The sequence below is a fragment of the Aquarana catesbeiana genome, linkage group LG02 (genome assembly GCF_042186555.1).
Source record: "Aquarana catesbeiana isolate 2022-GZ linkage group LG02, ASM4218655v1, whole genome shotgun sequence".
Lineage (NCBI taxonomy): Eukaryota > Metazoa > Chordata > Amphibia > Anura > Ranidae > Aquarana > Aquarana catesbeiana.
In genome coordinates this window covers 712,007,717-712,026,682 of record NC_133325.1, presented here as the reverse complement: position 1 = coordinate 712,026,682, position 18,966 = coordinate 712,007,717, and positions in this window count along the sequence as shown.

Sequence of the window (18,966 nt, the reverse complement as noted above, 5' to 3'; positions counted from 1 at the left end):
AAATTACCTCGTTTTTTTCCAGTTAATGATTTAGTGAAATAAATTGCTTGAACAAATCAAAACGCATAAAACAATGCGTACTGAAATTGTTACACTAGATAGACAAATATAAAAATGATTTCATAGGAACAAAAACAATAGATGTATTTTAATAAGATGTACACTCATGGGTGCTGCTTTAAAAATGGAATACAATGGTAGAGACTTGTATATGCTTTTGGTGGCAACATTGGATGTTTCCTCATCCAAAAAAAAAGAAAAACATTAAGTAGAACTTGTTTGTTACTGGCAAAGTACCTAGAGTTGGATAATGGAAGCAGGACTAGATTATTTTTCTGGGCTCCCTCCCCAATTTTCCCAGGCCAACTGTCATCCTTCCTATTCCTGTCAACTGGCTTACTTTAGTATCACCCTAACAAGAGAAATATACTGTACTTAGCCACACAAGGCATGTTAGGATTACAGAACAAAGGCTCTGCCTGACCCAAGATGGCAGCCAGAGTCACATGGGCTAGCAGTATCCAATGGGTTGGCTCCCCCCGTGACCCAGGAACCCATAGAGTAACCCTGTTCCTCTTGACTTCCTCTTTAACTGAAGTACCGCTGCGGAAGAGCACTACTTGCAGTGGAGAAAGTAGACTGCACCTGCCTACAGGCGCAGAGTAGGGAACATTTCTGTTGGCAGTTTGGTTCTACTGTATAGACTCAAGGTGAGTGTTATGAACTATAAACATGTAGTACAGTATTCCACCAAAAGTAAAAACAAATGCATGAACAGTAACAATTAGGAGCAGACAGATTCAATTGCCAGGCATGGTAGCAGTCTTGAACTTTTAGTAATATAGGGGAATGCTACTGACCGTCAGCAACAATATGTGTGGGAGGTTGTGTGCCAACCCTAGCAGCCTTGTTGTCTTGGCCATGGCTGTGTCGGCTCTACATACATTTGTCAACTACTGTAATCCTACTGAAGCTCAGAAATATCTATGAAGCCTCTCATTGTATTAGATGTGATAATATCAGTACAATCCTTCCCCATATTGCAATCTTAATTTAGGCTCAAAGAGCATATACTGTTGTCTTTAAATGGAGGATTATGGCAGAGCTAAGTCTGCTTTTTAGTTAGATAGGTAACGTGTTTCAAATTCAAATGTTTATATTTTTATGTTTGTATGCCTGCATTAAGTGTATCACATAAAAATGGTCAGTAATAAACCTAATAGTGAAACAATGTGATTTGCGTACAGCCAGGTAACCAGCGTCCAATAAAAAACTTGGGAAAGTTACCGATCATATTCCTACTATGACAGGCCCCCTGATAGTAGCTTGTGGGTTTTATGATTTTGCAGGTGAGGGTTTTGTTTCACCATATCCAACTGCCTAAATGACTGGAACAACAAGTATTTTGGTTTTTATACGTCTCCCTAATGCTAATTTTTTAAGCATTTATATAGGACTAATATATTGCATTTGTAGAACAATTATGACAGTATTTGGTATTAGAATTTTGTATTTCACATGCCTTTATATTTATCTTCATATGTACATGCCAAGATGTCTAAAATAATTACCACTGACTGGAGAAAGAGATATAAAACTGGCAGGGGTATTAGAACAGTTACAGGAACAGTTTTTTTTTATTTTAAAATAAGGCATAAACCACAGGAATAAAAGTTGACAGCTTTAAACACCGTTGGCAGAGTCATAGTTTGTCCCAACACCGCTCACTGGCACTTTTACTGGATAGCTTGGGCAGCCTTTAGTATGGAGAAAATACAAATAAAGACAATTGAAAGAAAAACATATTAATAGTGAATGCAATCACACATGCATTCACCCCTGCAATATTGTTTACCATATTGCTCCTTTAATAAGCAATTTAAAGTGACTGTCTACCCACCTATGACATGTTGGTGAGATAATTGGCTTCTGTCTAAACTGCCCCTTGTATGTGTTTATGTATGCATGTGAAGCAGGGTAGATTGTAAGCTCCTTGATGGCAGGGACATGAATATTCAGTATGTAAAACACTGTATAAATTGAGGCACTATATAAATACATGTAATAAAATAAATAAATAAATAAATAAAGAACTTAGCAGTGTCCAGTCACTATATGAATGCTGATGTCTACAATGCCAAGGAAGACTTATGCCCTGTACACACGGTCGGACATTGATCGGACATTCCGACAACAAAATCCATGGATTTTTTCCGACGGATGTTGGCTCAAACTTGTCTTGCATACACACGGTCACACAAAGTTGTCGGAAAATCCAATCGTTCTGAAGGCGGTGACGTAAAACACGTATGTCGGGACTATAAACGGGGCAGTAGCCAATGGCTTTCATCTCTTTATTTATTCTGAGCATGCATGGCACTTTGTGCATCGGATTTGTATACACAAATACACGGATTTTGTTGTCGGAAAATTTTATAGCAAGCTCTCAAACTTTGTGTGTCGGAAATTCCGATGGAAAATGTGTGATGGAGCCTACACACGGTCGGAATTTCCAACAACAAGGTCCTATCACACATTTTCCGTCGGAAAATCCGGCCGTGTGTACAGGGCATTATAATCATTGGAATTTTCAAGCAGTGACACACTACTAACTTGTAGACATGGTGGGGATTTCTCTTCTGAGGTATCTGCTTGACACTTTGCTGTGTGTAGGTGACAAGTACACGGGACATCATCCTGAGCATTAACTCGATTGATATTTTCACTGTGAACCTCTTCATCAGCAGACACTATTATTATCACTTATTATATGAATGCAGTTTGCTGAATAAAAAGGCATTTTGTGGAGAAGTACCATGCTTCCTAGGTAGCAGGTTCACATTGACATGCTGCAATTTAGTGTGAAAAGAAAGGTGAGACTATATGGGCTCATTCATACCTACATGTGTGTGTGTTACCACGTGTGCTGCAATGCACATGGAATGATATGAGCCCATCATAAGTAAACCTGGCCCAGTTTCACTTAACTGCCTTTTACAATTTAGTAAATCAGGCTTCCTGTTTTATCAATTAAATGATAATTAGGAAAACAACATGATATAAGGATATTCTGAGGACCCATGTAGACCAGTGCTTAGAGAGGTGTTTCGTGTAGTGTTAGGCAGGTGCACTGTCATGCATCAACATTCCTTTTTGTTTGACACACATTTTCAATTGATTTAGAATTTATATTGGATAGGGTTACCAGCCATTGATCAAGGCATGTTAATACCTCTTGCCAACGCATCAAAATGCATATCAAATGTGCTTTGATGCTCTGCCATTGATTTCTGTGGTCTTCCCTACACAATAAAATACAAAAAAAAACAGACTGTCATATTTTCATGCCCTGCAGTGTAGACAGACACTCTTTTTATTCTGTGCAGGTTGGACACATGCATTTTAGCATGTTGCAACACAAGACATCACCAGTAGGCCACATCCCTTTTCCATGTTCTTTGAACCAGCCATCTAATGGTGCACAGCGACACATGTATAGTGCAACAGAGATTTTATAGTGCATGCGCAGTGTGACAGAGATTTTTCTGAGGTATACACAATGAGGCTGAAATAGCCTAAAGCCTCCTGTATGTCAGGAGGCTTTAGGCAGAGTGATGTCTTTCTTGCTTAGGTAAGAATGTAGGAAGTATGGATCCAGATCCCACAGAAAAGGCACTTATTCTTCCTAAAACATTTTTTAAATGTTTAATTCAATTGTGTAATGGGAAAGGAGGAGGAAAACGAAGCCAAGTGATAGGAGACGGCGAAGATCCACTTTAACCACTTCAGCCCCGGAAGGATTTACCCACTTCCTAACAAGGCCATTTTTTGTGATACAGCACTGAGTCACATTTAATGAAAATTTATGTGGCCGTGCGATGTTGTACCGGAACGAAATTGATGTCCTTTTATTTACCACAAATAGAGCTTTCTTTTGGTGGTATTTAATCACCTCTGCGGTTTTTATTTTTTGTGCTATAAAAAAAAAAAGAGCGGCAATTTAAAAAAAAAAAAAAAAAAAAAACAGTATTTTTTGCAATAATAAAAATCCCCAAAAATGTTTTAAAAAACAAATTTCTTCATCAGTTTAGGCCAATTTTTAAACTTCTACATATTTTTGGTTAAAAAAATCGTAATAAGCGTATATTGATTGGTTTGCGCAAAAGTTATAGCGTCTACAAAATAGGGCATATATTTATGTCATTTTAAGTATTAATTTTTTTTTCTACTAGTAATGGCGGTGATCAGCGATTTTTAGCAGAACTGCAACATTGCAGCGGACAGATTTACACTTTTGACACTTTTTTGAGACCATTGATTTTTATACAACGATCAGTGCTAAAAATATCCACTGATTACTGTATAAATGTCAATGGCAGGGAAAGGGTTAACACTAGGGGGCGATCAAGGGGTTAAGTGTTCCCTAGGGAGGTGTTTCTAACTGTGGGGGAGTGAACTGGCTGGGAGTAGCGAGAGATCACTGTTCCTGATAACTAGGAACAGCAGGTCTCTCCACTTCCTGACAGAACGGGGATCTGTTTGTTTACATTGACAGATCCCCATTCTGGCTCTCTGAGGAGCAATCGCAGGTCGCTGGCGAACATTGCGGCCACCAGCCACGCACATCGGCTCCGGGTTGGTGCCGCGGGTGCCCTTAAAGCGCCCGATGTACAGCTACGGCGATTCGCGCAGCCGTGCCAACCTGCCGCAGTATAATGATGACAGCTGGTCAGCAAGCAGTTAATGTAGAACTATAGGCAAAACGTTTTTAATCACTTTGGATAGAACAAGCGAAGGGTTATACCCCTGTCAGATTTCTTTTTGGCCATCTGTGTCCCATTGCAGAGTGAGAGGAAATCCCTGCAAATTAAGGGAATTCCTTGGGGACCCCCCCCAGGTCACTAGAACTAGAGTCCCTATTGGAAGATTTCCCCTCTATTACGTTTCTGGGGACAACCCACAATTTGGGTTTTTCTTTTACTTTCACTTTCAATGATAATGGTAAACAGGACAAATAGAGAGGCTGAATCTCCCTAATGGGGTCACAGACAGCAAAAAAAAAAAAAAAAAAAAAAACTGACAAGCATTCTAATCTCTTTTCCTTGTCAAAAGAAGTTTATTGAGTATACAATATTATAAAGATACATAAAGTAAGTTTACAAGGATTTATAAAGTAAGCTCATTGTTTTACAGTAGGGTTTATATAGGTAAATATCATGAAATTTCAAATATTAAACATTGGGTTCACGTAAACCTAAATTAAAGATATATATCATTTCTTTAGTTACTTTTGTAGGTAATTAAATGATTTATACCTACTATACATATTGTTTACAGGTAGAGTGTATATAGGTCAAATAGATTCTGATAATGAGCTTTAATCGTAAGGTGGAGAAAAGGAAAGAGAAAGAAGAAAAAGGGTAGAAAGGTAGAGGTATGGTCCACAAGGTTGTCCCGCTCGTCAGTTTATTATTCTTTTTAGTTCTCTTTGAAGCCTTAGAATGGGTGTCTCTGTAAGTCATTTAATCTGTTACCATGGCAACAGGACAGAGTCATTGAAGTTTGACAGGAACTGTTGTTTTATCCAAGGATGCCAAAGTTTTTCAAATTTTGGAATTTGATTTTGATCGATGGCTACCATCTTAGCATGGGACATTGTATTATTCATTCTGTGAATTGTTTCTGCTAGTACCAATGTAGGAGATTTCCATGCCTTGGCCACTGTTTGTTTTGCAGCCGTTATTAGTTGGATCATAAGTTTGAATTGGGAGAGTGTTAACCATTCCGGTTTTAGATTAAGTAAAGTTAAATATGGATCTGGTTGTATTATTTTTTTAAATATTTTGGATGCAATCACGAAGACTTCCTTCCAGAAGTTTTGGATTACTGGGCACGTCCACCATATGTGTAAATGTGTGCCTATTTCTGGGCATCCTCAAACAAAGAGCTGAGGTATTAGGTGAATATTTTGCCACTCTAGCGGGTACAAGGTACCAGCGAGTTAGGACTTTATAGTTTGTCTCCAGTGCTAAGATGTTGGGTGAAGATGACTTAGATGTGAGCCATATGTTAGACCAGTCCGTGTCTTCTAAAGTTCGTCCCAGGTCCTCCTCCCACCTCTGAACGTAAGAGGGTTTATTAAGATTTGCTACTCCATATAATTGATTATAAAGTGATGAAATTGTACCTTTAGCAAATGGATCTTTTGTACAGATTGATTCAAAAATGGATAATTGGGATAATGGTGTATCCCTCTTTAGGAATGGTGTATAGAAATTTTTGATTTGGAGATATCTAAATATCTCAGAGTTTGGTAGATCATATTTTTCTCTAAGCGATGGGAATGAAAGGAATGATTTAGATGCTATGAAGTCATTTAGTGTCTGAATGCCTGATGTTGTCCAAGCTTTAAAAGAATTTGGGTAGATCCATGCCGGATAAAAGGCCGGATTTCTGATAAAAGAAAGGAGAGGATTGTGTGGAGATTGTAACTGATATTTGGTTTTTAGTTTATCCCAGAGAGATAAGAAGTGTTTAGTTATTGGATTATGAATTTTAAAGCGGTCTTTAGGATCAAGCCATAATAAGTTTGATATTAATAGAGGGTCATTTTCTGAAGCCTCTATAAATACCCATAATGGGATTTCCTGTTTTGCATGGTATTTGGGCAGACTGGCCAAATGTGCTGCTCTGTAGTAGTTAGTAAAATTAGGGTATCCCAGGCCTCCTTTATTTTTGGGAAGATGTAGTGTGTGTATAGGTATACGTGGTTTAGAAGAGCCCCATATAAACGAAGTTGCTCTTTTTTGTACTATTCTCAAAAAATAGGAAGGAATTGGAATAGGGAGGACTCTGAATAGATAAAGCAATTTGGGTAGAATAGTCATTTTGATTGCATTAATCTTCCCTATCCAGGATAAAGGAAGTTGCGACCATTGTTTTATTAGATTTGTGATCTGTCTTAATACAGGAGGATAATTGGTTGAGAATAAGTCAGAATGAGATGCTGTTAAATGAATTCCAAGATATGGGATTGATTTTTCTGCCCATGTGAATGGGAGTGCAGCCCTAGCCGGGATCAATTCCATGTTTGTGAGTGAAATATTAAGCACTAGGCATTTCTTAGGATTAATCATAAGGCCGGATAGGGCTGCAAATCCATCAAGAGCTGGTATTAAGTTAGGACCAGAGACCTGTGGTGATGATAGAAAAAGTAATATATCGTCTGCAAATATACATAATTTGTGTGTAATACCTCCTACTTCAATGCCAGTTATAGTTTGGTTTGTTCTGATGTATTGGGCCATGGGTTCGAGTATAAGGGCAAATAATAAGGGAGATAATGGGCAACCCTGTCGGGTACCTCTTTCGATATTAAAGGCATCAGATTTGTATCCAGCATATTTTATATAGGCTTTGGGTTTATTATATAATGCTTTGATCCATGTTAAAAAGTGGGGTCCAAAACCCCATTTTTGTAATGAATGTTGCATATATTGCCAGGATACTGTGTCAAATGCCCTCTTAATATCGAGAGATAGAAAACATAAAGGGATTTTCCGTTTTTTAGCAATATGTGCCAATAACACTGCCCTGCGTATATTATCGCCTGCCTGTCTATTTGGCATGAAGCCTACTTGATCTCTATGTATTAATTTTCCTATAATGCTATTGAGGCGTTTTGCTATTATTTTTGCTAATAATTTAATATCAAGGTTTAACAAAGAGGCCGGTAATTCACACAGGAAGTATCATCAGAAAGGGGTTTTGGGATCATACAAACAATTGCCATTAGTGTTTCTTGCCGAAAAGAATGTCCATCTAGAAGTTTGTTAAAAGTTTCAGTGAGAATGGGAGAGAGTATTTCTGAGAATGTTTTATAGTATAAAGCCGAGTAGCCGTCTGGGCCTGGTCTTTTGTTAAGTTTTAGGTCTTTTATGGCGTTAGCAACTTCATCTATAGTTATAGGCTCATCCAAACTGCTTTTTTAATTCTGAGATAACTCAGGTAAGGCTATTTTTGAGAAGAAGGATTCAGCCTCTGTGGGATTAAATTCATTGTTTGTCTTGTATAAAGTTGCGAGATGTGAGTGAAATTTATGGACTATTTTAACTGGATTACAAGTATAAACATTTTTTGATAATTTCAAACGTATTGGTTTGAAAGATTTGTTAGTTGAATTTAATGCCCGAGCCAAATATGTACCTGGTTTGTTTGTATTCATGTAGAAATTGTGTTTGGAGCGTTTGAAGGATTTATCAACTGACTCAGTGAGAAATAGATCGTATTCCAATCTAGATTTTTCCAGATGAGATTTTGTACTCTGAGATGGATTATCTTGGAATGATATGTAGGCTGCATTAAAATTGAGTTCTAGTTTTTTTGCTAGATTTTTGCGTTCCCGTTTAAATAGTGCCATTTGTCTTTGTATTGTACCACGCAAGACAGGCTTATGAGCTTCCCACAGTGTTATTGGGGAGATGTCTGTTGTATTATTAATTGATATGTATTCCTTTAAAGCTTGTTCAATGGCCATCTGATGTAGTGGGTGTTTGAGCATTATGTCCGGTAAGTACCACGTTGGGTCATGCGCTTTTGGTATGGCTGAGGCTATAGTAGTGTATACTGCATTATGGTCAGACCACGGAATCGGAATTATATCTGATGTAATAATTTCTGGTAACATTCCTATTGTTAGAAAAATATGATCTATTCTGGTGAAGGTTTGATGAGGGTGCGAGAAATAAGTGAATTTCTTTTTCATTGGGTTACTTTCTCTCCACGAATCTACCAGATTGTATTTGGAAAGAAGTTGAGAAAAAGGTAATCTAGAGGTTATTTTGGATGGTGTAAAAGGTGATTTATCTAGAAATGGGAGGAGGACCTGGTTCGAATCCCCACACATTATCACTGTTCCTATTTTGTGTGTATTAATCACTTGTAATATATGTGAGAGGAATGGTGTAGGTTGTTTGTTAGGAGCGTAGTAGGAAATCACCGTGATTGCTGTATCCATTATATAACCCATGAGTATCAGGTATCTACCTTCTGGGTCTTTAATTTCTGATGATAAGGTGAATGGTGTGGATCGGTGAAATGCAATTAGAGTTCCCCTTTGCTTGGTACAGGCAGAAGCCGTGTAAATTTGTTGATAAAAAGGAGAAATATATTTTGGAGTAGAATCTTTGGTGAAGTGTGTTTCTTGGAGGCATACTATGTGAGCCTTCTTGTTATGGAAAGTACGGAAGGCTTTGGTCCTTTTTTGAGGGACATTTATTCCCTGAACATTCAGGGAAAGTATATTCAGTGGTGCCATGGCAACAGATCAAATAGTTTTGACTTACTTTTTGTTATGCAGAGCTGACTGCGCAGATCAACCTGTGTGGACTGAAGAGATGAAAAGATAGAAAAGAAACCAGTGAATTCTGGAGTAAAGAGTAAACAAAAAACATATGAGATTAGATGATACATTGTATAAATTATTTTTTGCAAGTAATCACAATTTACCCGTGAAAGAGAATAAATATCTCTCTCAGGGGAATAAGTGCCTTCGTCACACTCCCACATAATATGGTTGGGAGAATGAGGAGGGCTAATGGGGGTACACGGATCTTCCGCTTACAGGAGAGAAGTGCTATGTCAAAAGACATCAAAATGATGTTTCATTAATTGGAGTGCAGAATATAGTTTTTGTTGAAATTATTTATTCCAGGGTGGTTGTATATGGTTAGTCTTGCCCTAGGCTAAATAATTCAGTTAGAAAGGTACTGTTAATAACTTTGGTATTGATGAAGATAGTTTGAATTATTTTGGGATTTTAACCCTTTTAGAGTAAACAATTACATATTTTATTCATATGTAACTGTTTAGATATGTTAACTCATAAAATTGAGGTTGTATTGCTTCAGATTAGAATAAACAAAAACATAATTCTAGGAACTAGTTAGGTAATAGTATATTTGTTTTAAGAAAAAAAAAAGAAAAAGCTTCCATTACTTCTGGATTATTGAACATATTTGTCCTAAAAAGTAATAAATCTATTGTTATTACCTGATAATATATAACTGAACAAGAATTTCCTTATTTCACTTATATATTCTAAGGCTATATGAATCAGAAGCAATAAGAAATATAACTGGAATGTAACATTATCCCACACAGTGTGTGACTATCAGAATGCAGTTACATTCAGTTATAAATACAGGTTTTTTATAGAGAACCATCTCTTAGTATAATAAATGAAGAGATATCAGGAATTAGGATGTCAGTCCTTTGAATCTTCTTGGTCCATGGATGATGTGGCATAACGGCCTCTTTTGTGAGAATGATGATTCCCATTTTGTTCTGGAATTTTCTGGGTGCTGCCTGAAGGTGAAGATGATGCCATTCTTCTGCGTGTGGGAGAGTTGCTGCTTGTGGGTTCTGTCAGATTTAATTTTAAAAGGGTTTGTTGTAGTTCATCTGCTGATCTGCTTCTGTAAATTGTACCTTGGTGGTTAAATCTGACTGAAAAGGGGAAGCCCCATTGATACATAATGTTGTGGCGTTGCAGTTCCATTAGTTGGGGTTTCATGGATCGTCTTTTAGTAATAGTAAGTTGGGATAGGTCAGCAAAAATTTGATAATTGTGTCCTTGAAAATTAAGTTCCTTTTTTTCTCTTGCAGCAATTAGTATTTGTTCTTTCGTTCTGTAATAATGAAATTTTGTGATTATATCACGTGGGGGTCCATCTTTCTTTTTGGCTGTGAGGGCTCTGTGTACTCTGTCCAGTTCTAAACGTTCAATAGGGATATCTGGCTTTAGTTCTTGTAATAGAGCAGTAATAGTAGATTGCAGGTCTGTCACAGTTTCAGGTATTCCCCTTATGAGCAAGTTTGAACGTCTGGCATTCTAATCTCTTTTCAATCTCTCCAAAATTAAAATAAAAATGTTGCCTTCAGTTATACTTTAATATAACAATGGTACAGTTGTTACTGTTTGCAAAGCCCTTCAGTATCTTTTTCACTAAAAGGTTAAATTTAGCTTTGATTTTCAAACTGAAATCATTGGCTTTTTAGCATGATATAAAAAAAAAAACACATATTAGCATTACATTTTCTTTACAGGCAATCCAACTTTACTTATTAGATCACTTTTCAGGAAGTATTAAAATCAATTTGTCCTTCATTGATCCTCACATTTACTTATGGCGTCAAAATTGCAACAAAGGGAAATCTCAGATTTATAATGCTATGCAAAACAGCCAAATGAATTTAGAGGCAGCAGTGCTTTTTTTTTTATTTCACTTAGAAATTATGTTCTGTTTCCTTGTTGATTCTTTGCTTCATATAAATAACTGTACATCCAATAAATCTGCAAAAGTGCACATATTTAAATATACACATTAAGATATAAAAAAAAAAAAAAAAAAAAAGAAAAGAAAAAAGAAAGATGCATTCTATGCACTTGATTTGGTGATTAATGTAAGCAAGGGTTTTTTTATATATATATTGTAACATTGGGGTTGTTTAGCTTAGTGTAGAGCCTACTAGTGAGCTGAGTCCACCCCAGATATGCCGTCTAAGGGCTTTTTGGCCCACGTTTATTAAAGGAAAAAAAAGAAAACAGGTCCGATAACAGAAGAGTTGCCCACACAGGGGTTTCAGCCTTCCACAGCAACAATGTAACATAAACAGAAAATAGCTGGCTCTCTTTAGCAACACTGCTGCTCAGGCTTATGCTTCAGCCCTCTCGGCTCTATAATGGAGTTCCTGTACACTCTGTACCTCAGCACTCTTTTCCAGCTTTCTTGCTGTTCCAGCCCACAGGCATACACTGTATATATATATACATATAATTTTTATTACATATAGTATACAATTTTCTTGAGACTGATGAAAGTTAATTTCTCCCCAGAAAAGCTCCTCTCCGTACCCACATTTCAGTATCCTTGATGTGTGTCATCATCTGGGATGCGTGTCTGCACTGATAGTGGTCAGCTTCTCTCCTCTATTAACAAAGTCAAATGTGCCTTCCAAGAGCTGAAGCAGTGTTTCAATCCAGCCTGGTCGAGCTTCTTCCATCACCCCCAAGCCTCTGAGTGGACTTTAGACATAGTGCTGCACACTTCATGTCCACCCCTTTACTTTGTTAGTGCATTTACACATTTTTTTTATTAATGAATGATGAATTACTGCACCATGAGCTCTTTGTGCTGGATTCTCTTGTCTTTTTTTTTTTTGTTTATCTGGATTGTGCTAAAACATTTAACACTGTACCCCACAAACAATTTTCAAATAAGGTCTACTGGCATTGGAGATATTGTATTACATTGGATAGCAAACTGGTTACAGGAAGGGGTCCCGAGGGTAGTGGCTAATGGCTCATTTTCAAAATGGTCAAACGTTGTGAGTAGGGTGTCCCATGGTTCGGTTCTGGGATCAGTTCTGCTTATCTTGTTTATAAATTATATAGCTGTTTGAATAAATAACTCAATTTCGGTGTTCTGATTATATCAAGCTATATGGGGCAATGGTAAAAGTTCTGGGGGTCCTTGTAGACCACAGGCTCAGCAATAGCATGCAATGGCAAGCTAAAGCTAACAAAGCCAGCAGACTATTTTCATGCATTAAAAAGGTATTTATTCAAGAGAACTGTACTTCTACCACTCTACAAAACACTGTTTCAGCTTTATCTTAAGTATATAGTTCAGTTTTGGTCACTGGTGCTCAGGAAAGATATCCTTGCTACAAAAAGAGTTCAGAGAAGAGCAAAAAAAAATGGCTTAAGCAAGGACCTAAGTTATTGGGTACAGATACAAAACAAAACTTATATTCCTTAAAGGGGAGGTGCTTATGAGTAGAAATAGTCACAATATACAAATTTAACAACTGTGAAAAATGTATTTTTGCTAGCACATAACTCATGATTGAAGAGAACACAGCTCCTCTATATTAACTAGACTTATGCCGCGTACACACGGTCGGACTTTCCGGCATACTTGGTCCGGCGGACCAGAGTGTGCCGGACAATCCGCCCGTGTGTGGGCGGCGGCGGACTTTTCCGGCGGACTTCTTCCCAAAAGCCCGCCGGACCTAGATTTTAAACATGTTTTAAATCTTTCCGTCGGACTCAGTTTCGGGCGGAAAGTCCGCTCGTGTGTGTGCTGGTCCGACGGAAAGCCCGCTCGTGTGTAGGCTGGTCCGACAGACCAAATACGACACGAGGGGATGGTATTGCATCTCGCGCTCGCTGCAATAGGAAAAACAAATCTTCCTATTACGGCGAGCGCGGGGCATACCAGGCCCTTAGGTCTGGTATGGATTATAAAGGGGAACCCCGCTACGCCGAAAAAACGGCGTGGGGCCCCCCCTAAAATCCATACCAGACCCCGATCCGAGCACGCAGCCTGGCCGGTCAGGAAAGGGGGTGGGGACGAGCGAGCGCCCCCCCCCCCTCCTGAACCGTACCAGGCCACATGCCCTCAACATGGGGGGTGGGTGCTTTGGGGGAGGAGGGCGCCCTGCGCCCCCCCCCAAAGCACCTTGTCCCCATGTTGATGAGGACAAGGGCCTCTTCCCGACAACCCTGGCCGTTGGTTGTCGGGGTCTGCGGGCGGGGGCTTATCGGAATCTGGGAGCCCCCTTTAATAAGGGGGCCCCCAGATCCCGGCCCCCCACCCTATGTAAATGAGTATGGGGTACATGGTACCCCTACCCATTTACCTAGGAAAAAAGTGTAAGTAATAAAACACACTACACAGGTTTTTAAAATATTTTATTAAACAGCTCCGGGGGGGGGGGATCTTCCTCCGGCTTCGGGGGTCTTCTTCCGGCTTCGGGGGTCCCTCCGCTTCATCTTCTCCCGGCGTCCGGTTGGTTCTTCTCCGCTCTCCGGCCTCTTCTCCCGGTGTCGCAGGTCTTCGGCCGGCCCCTCCGCTCTCTTCATGTAGCTCTATTGCGAGCGGAGGTCCGGACTTCTGGGCTTCTTGGCTTCTTGGCTTCTCTTCTCTTCTCTTCCCCCAGATGTTGACACGACGCTCTCTCCGGCTGGACTGGTCTCTGAGGGCTGCGTTGTGACTTATATAGGCGGAGACCCCGCCCCCATATGATGTCACAGTCCCTGGGCATGCTGGGACTGTGACGTTTTAGGGGGCGTGGTCGACCACGCCCCCTAAAACGTCACAGTCCCAGCATGCCCAGGGACTGTGACATCATATGGGGGCGGGGTCTCCGCCTATATAAGTCACAACGCAGCCCTCAGAGACCAGTCCAGCCGGAGAGAGCGTCGTGTCAACATCTGGGGGAAGAGAAGAGAAGAGAAGCCAAGAAGCCAAGAAGCCAAGAAGTCCGGACCTCCGCTCGCAATAGAGCTACATGAAGAGAGCGGAGGGGCCGGCCGAAGACCTGCGACACCGGGAGAAGAGGCCGGAGAGCGGAGAAGAACCATCCGGACGCCGGGAGAAGATGAAGCGGAGGGACCCCCGAAGCCGGAAGAAGACCCCCGAAGCCGGAGGAAGATCCCCCCCCCGGAGCTGTTTAATAAAATATTTTAAAAACCTGTGTAGTGTGTTTTATTACTTACACTTTTTTCCTAGGTAAATGGGTAGGGGTACCATGTACCCCATACTCATTTACATAGGGTGGGGGGCCGGGATCTGGGGGCCCCCTTATTAAAGGGGGCTCCCAGATTCCGATAAGCCCCCGCCCGCAGACCCCGACAACCAACGGCCAGGGTTGTCGGGAAGAGGCCCTTGTCCTCATCAACATGGGGACAAGGTGCTTTGGGGGGGGGGCGCAGGGCGCCCCCCTCCCCCAAAGCACCCACCCCCCATGTTGAGGGCATGCGGCCTGGTACGGTTCAGGAGGGGGGGGGCGCTTGCTCGTCCCCACCCCCTTTCCTGACCGGCCAGGCTGCGTGCTCGGATCGGGGTCTGGTATGGATTTTAGGGGGACCCCACGCCGTTTTTTCGGCGTAGCGGGGTTCCCCTTTATAATCCATACCAGACCTAAGGGCCTGGTATGCCCCGCGACGGGGCTAGCAAGGTGTCAATCTCGCCGATAAAAGCGGCAAGATTGACATCCTTTTCTAGTCCCGTCGCACCTGAGTCACGTTCAAAATGAACGGACTTGTCCGTGTGTGGGCAAGTCCGTTCATTCTGAAAGTCCGCCGGAACTCCGGCGAAAGTCCGTCGGAAAGACGGGCGGACTTAGCCCGCCGGAAAGTCCCGGCGTGTGTGGGCAAGTCCGTCCGTTTTAAAGTCCGGCGCACCTGGCGGACAAAGTCCGTCGGAAAGTGTGCCGGACCAAGTAGGATAGAAAGTCCGCTCGTGTGTACGCGGCATTAGACTGATCCTAGGAAGAAAAGCTTGGAATTAGAAATATTGATGGGTTTTGAGTGATCAGTAAATATGTGTGCAAGTGGCAGTTATTACTAAAGTTATATAACATCATGTGTTTGCACTGAAAGTGTTTTTAAAAAAAAAGAAATATAGAGAAGGGCATTTTTTCTGCATGGCAATCACCAGCCTGTGGATGGAACCTTCAGCTTTAGCAAATCAGGCCCATATAATAGTTATCTGTTAGAACACCTTTCCCGGAAAGCAGCATAGAGAATATTCCTTTTTTTAGTGTAACAGTAAAGATGTTACATAAGGCTTTATGAATGTCAGTGAATTGAAGGCAGCGGTGTCTTTTTTTATGATGAGAACAAAAGGTTCTCCAAGAGGGAGCAAATGCCAACCTAGCAAGAACCAAATAATTACCTAACCAAATGTTCCATAAACTCAGAGAGCTGCAAAGTTCTGCCGAAAAGTCAAATAATTCAATACACAATGTGTATGCGTGCTTCTTGAGTTGAACACTTTTAAATAAAAATCTCAGAAACCTGACAGCCAATTAAAAATCATCAATTATTCAGACACAAATGGCATGCAAAATGTAGATATGACATTTTATTCTGATCACTGAAGTTTTGTTTATTGCTTCTGTTCTCTGGGAAAGTTCCAATGTATTTTGTTCTCCTTTTTTGTTATAAATAAGATATATGAAAAAATGCAGAACCTTGGGCTAAAATTGTGTTAGCAGCGTGCTCTTTAGAAAAGCATGGCAGTTTATAGGATTTTTGCAGCCAAATAAATCAGAAAGAATGATTTCACGTAAATACTGCAGAACATCTTGCCAAACTCAGTAGATATGCATGAGGCTTTATGGCTAGGGCAATACATCCTATGGGAATAACTTAACCAATGCAAAGAAAACAAACATTGGGTTTATATTATTTATAACAAATAAAACTGTAGTCTGATTAGTTGCTTTGGGTTAGTGGACTTGAGCTGCATTACTCAAAACAGATGATTTAAAACAGAGGCGAAGGTAGAGATGCGAAAAACCTAGCTAGCTACCAATCAGAAAGATTTATTATTTCATGAGATTTCAAAAAGAGAAAGCTAAATTGCTTGTTTTAGTTATTTTGCATAGCCTTACTAAATACACCTGAAGTTGCATAAAAACTAAGGTGAATAAAAAGATAGGCAGCAGAAGGGTAAGTATAAAAAGATGCAACTACAGCCATAGCTGTATGGTTTGTGAGAAGGAGGGGGTTGCTGGAGGATTTAACATACATGTTTCAAACACAAGGCCCGTGGGCCGAATCTGGCCCACCCGGCCATTTCATGTGGCCCTCACACCTCTCCTGCAGCTGCGGAACCCTCCTTGTCCCTGCCCCCACATTGTCTCAGCAGTCAACAGAAGAGAGGAGTACAGAACTCCTCCTACAGATCCTGTGCCTCTCTGTGCAGCTGCGGAGAGCTCGTCTCTGCCCCCCCCCCATCTCAGCAGTTGGCAGCATTCAGTAGACTGTAGCAGCTGACTCCAGCCCTCCTCTGGTCCTCCTCCAGACCTAGCACTTTCTGCTTCCCAGCTCTGCCCCCAGCCTCTTTCTGCAAACAGCACAAGGTAAGGGGAGTGCACTGTGATGTAAGGGAGGGTGGACTCTTGACTTCTGATGGTGGGGGGGGACTCTTGACATCTGATGTAAGGGGGGTGCGGTGCCCTGGACATCTGGGTCTTACAAATACAACCTGCCGCTTGATGGCAACCATAATGCTGATGCGGCCTGCAATGAAATTGAGTTTGACACCCCTGACTTAACCTGTTTAGTGATGGTGAAGTATGATGTTACTGACTTGTGGAGCTGTGAAGTAAAGCATTTTATTCCGTAAAACTTGCATCCGTCTTCTGAAAGTAAAATCACAGGTCAAATAATGAGGTCTGAAGTTATGCTATACAAAAAGAAGATGTTTGTTTCTCTAGAGCAGTCTTTTTAAAGCTCAACTGGAGGCAGATATAAAAGGCAAACATGAAAATAGATCTGTGATCATAAAAGTTCACGTTTAAGGGAAAAATAATAAATGCATATATTTTTGCAGGGCCAAATGTGCATTTATTATTTTTTTCACCTATAAGCCTGCAAAGCATTGCACCCACGAACACTGGAGTGGAGGTGCAATGTCAGGCTCCTGCAGACACATCCTCCAGCGTTCTGCCTATACTTCCATACAAACTTTCATTTAGAAAGCTGGAGGAAGTGTCAAAGGACCCCGACGAGTATCCTAATTAGCACACTCGCAGTCCGTTGAGAACAAAAGCCATCTGCCGCAATGGTAAAGTTTATGCATTCAGATATCCATGCTAATGAATGAGCTCTGCATAGCTGCACCAATTTTACCAAAATTTAAAATACCAATTTTAAATTTGACAGCGGCTACCGGGAGAAAAGAACCTCCACACGCTGTCTCGGGGAAGAGGTGGGCTCAGGGTGGAAGGCTGCTGGAACATGCTACATGTTACACCATAAATACAAATGTAACATGTTCTAAAGGTGAGCTTTATCATAGAAGGATTTTTTTCAATGTAAGTACCTGAATTTGATTTGGTATCATCCACTCGCAGTCTACTGTACTTTACAGCTCAGATAGGGGTGGACGAAGCAGCACAGGGTGTCCATCAGCTATGCAGTCATTTAAAGATCATAATTACAAGAGGGTAAGGGTAGTAAGGATACCTGTAAGTGAAAGTGGAGCTGCACTAGAAAAGAACTTGTTCCCCATACATGCAAGATAGGGCTGTGCTGTGTGAAAGGGTTTGGTACATTTTAAGACTGGATGGACAAAAACACAAATCCTTGGGCAGGTAAAACAGCCCTACAATATGTAGTTCATTTGTTTGCCTGGAATTCAGCTTTAAATCTTCCCATAGCAGTCTTTCTCTCCATGTGATGTGGATTCTCCCCCTTTCACCTTGTAGGTTCCATAGCAGGAGCATACCTAGGAGATTTGGCACCCAGTGACCATGATTGTTTTACACTCCCAAAAAAATGATTATAGCTGTGCACCGTGACAAATTGTGGGCATGGACAATGCCTGGGTGCATTCAGGGTCAAGTACCTGCACAGATGTTACATGTCGATGCAGCCACTGCATCACAATTGTTTTTAATGGGACTGCTCACAAAAGGATGCACGGAACACCTGTGCGGGTAAACACATCCATTACGCGGGGCAGGAATGCATGTTTAAACAAGGCCTAATTGTCACGTGGGTTTGATAGCAGAAAATATGAGATAAGGTCAGGTATTTAATATATCTTTCACACAAATCCTGCTCCTAGTCTGGGGCCTCCAGGCACCCCCTCTCCTATATTAAGGGACTCCAGGTGTCTTCTCTCTTACTACCGGGCCACCAGGTACCCCCTCACCTATTCTGGGACCTCCAGGCACCCCCTTTTCTAGTCTTGGGGCTTCCAGGAACCCCTGTTCTATGCCAGTGCCTCCAGGCACCCCCTCTCCTAGTCTGGGACCTCCAGGCTTCCCCTCACCTAAATATTTATGTTTTATACCCATGCCCAGATTCAATATGTGCAAACCAAATAAATAAATGTGAAAAAAATTGTTTAAAAATGTGTTGATGTGCTCAAAGACTGTCTTCAG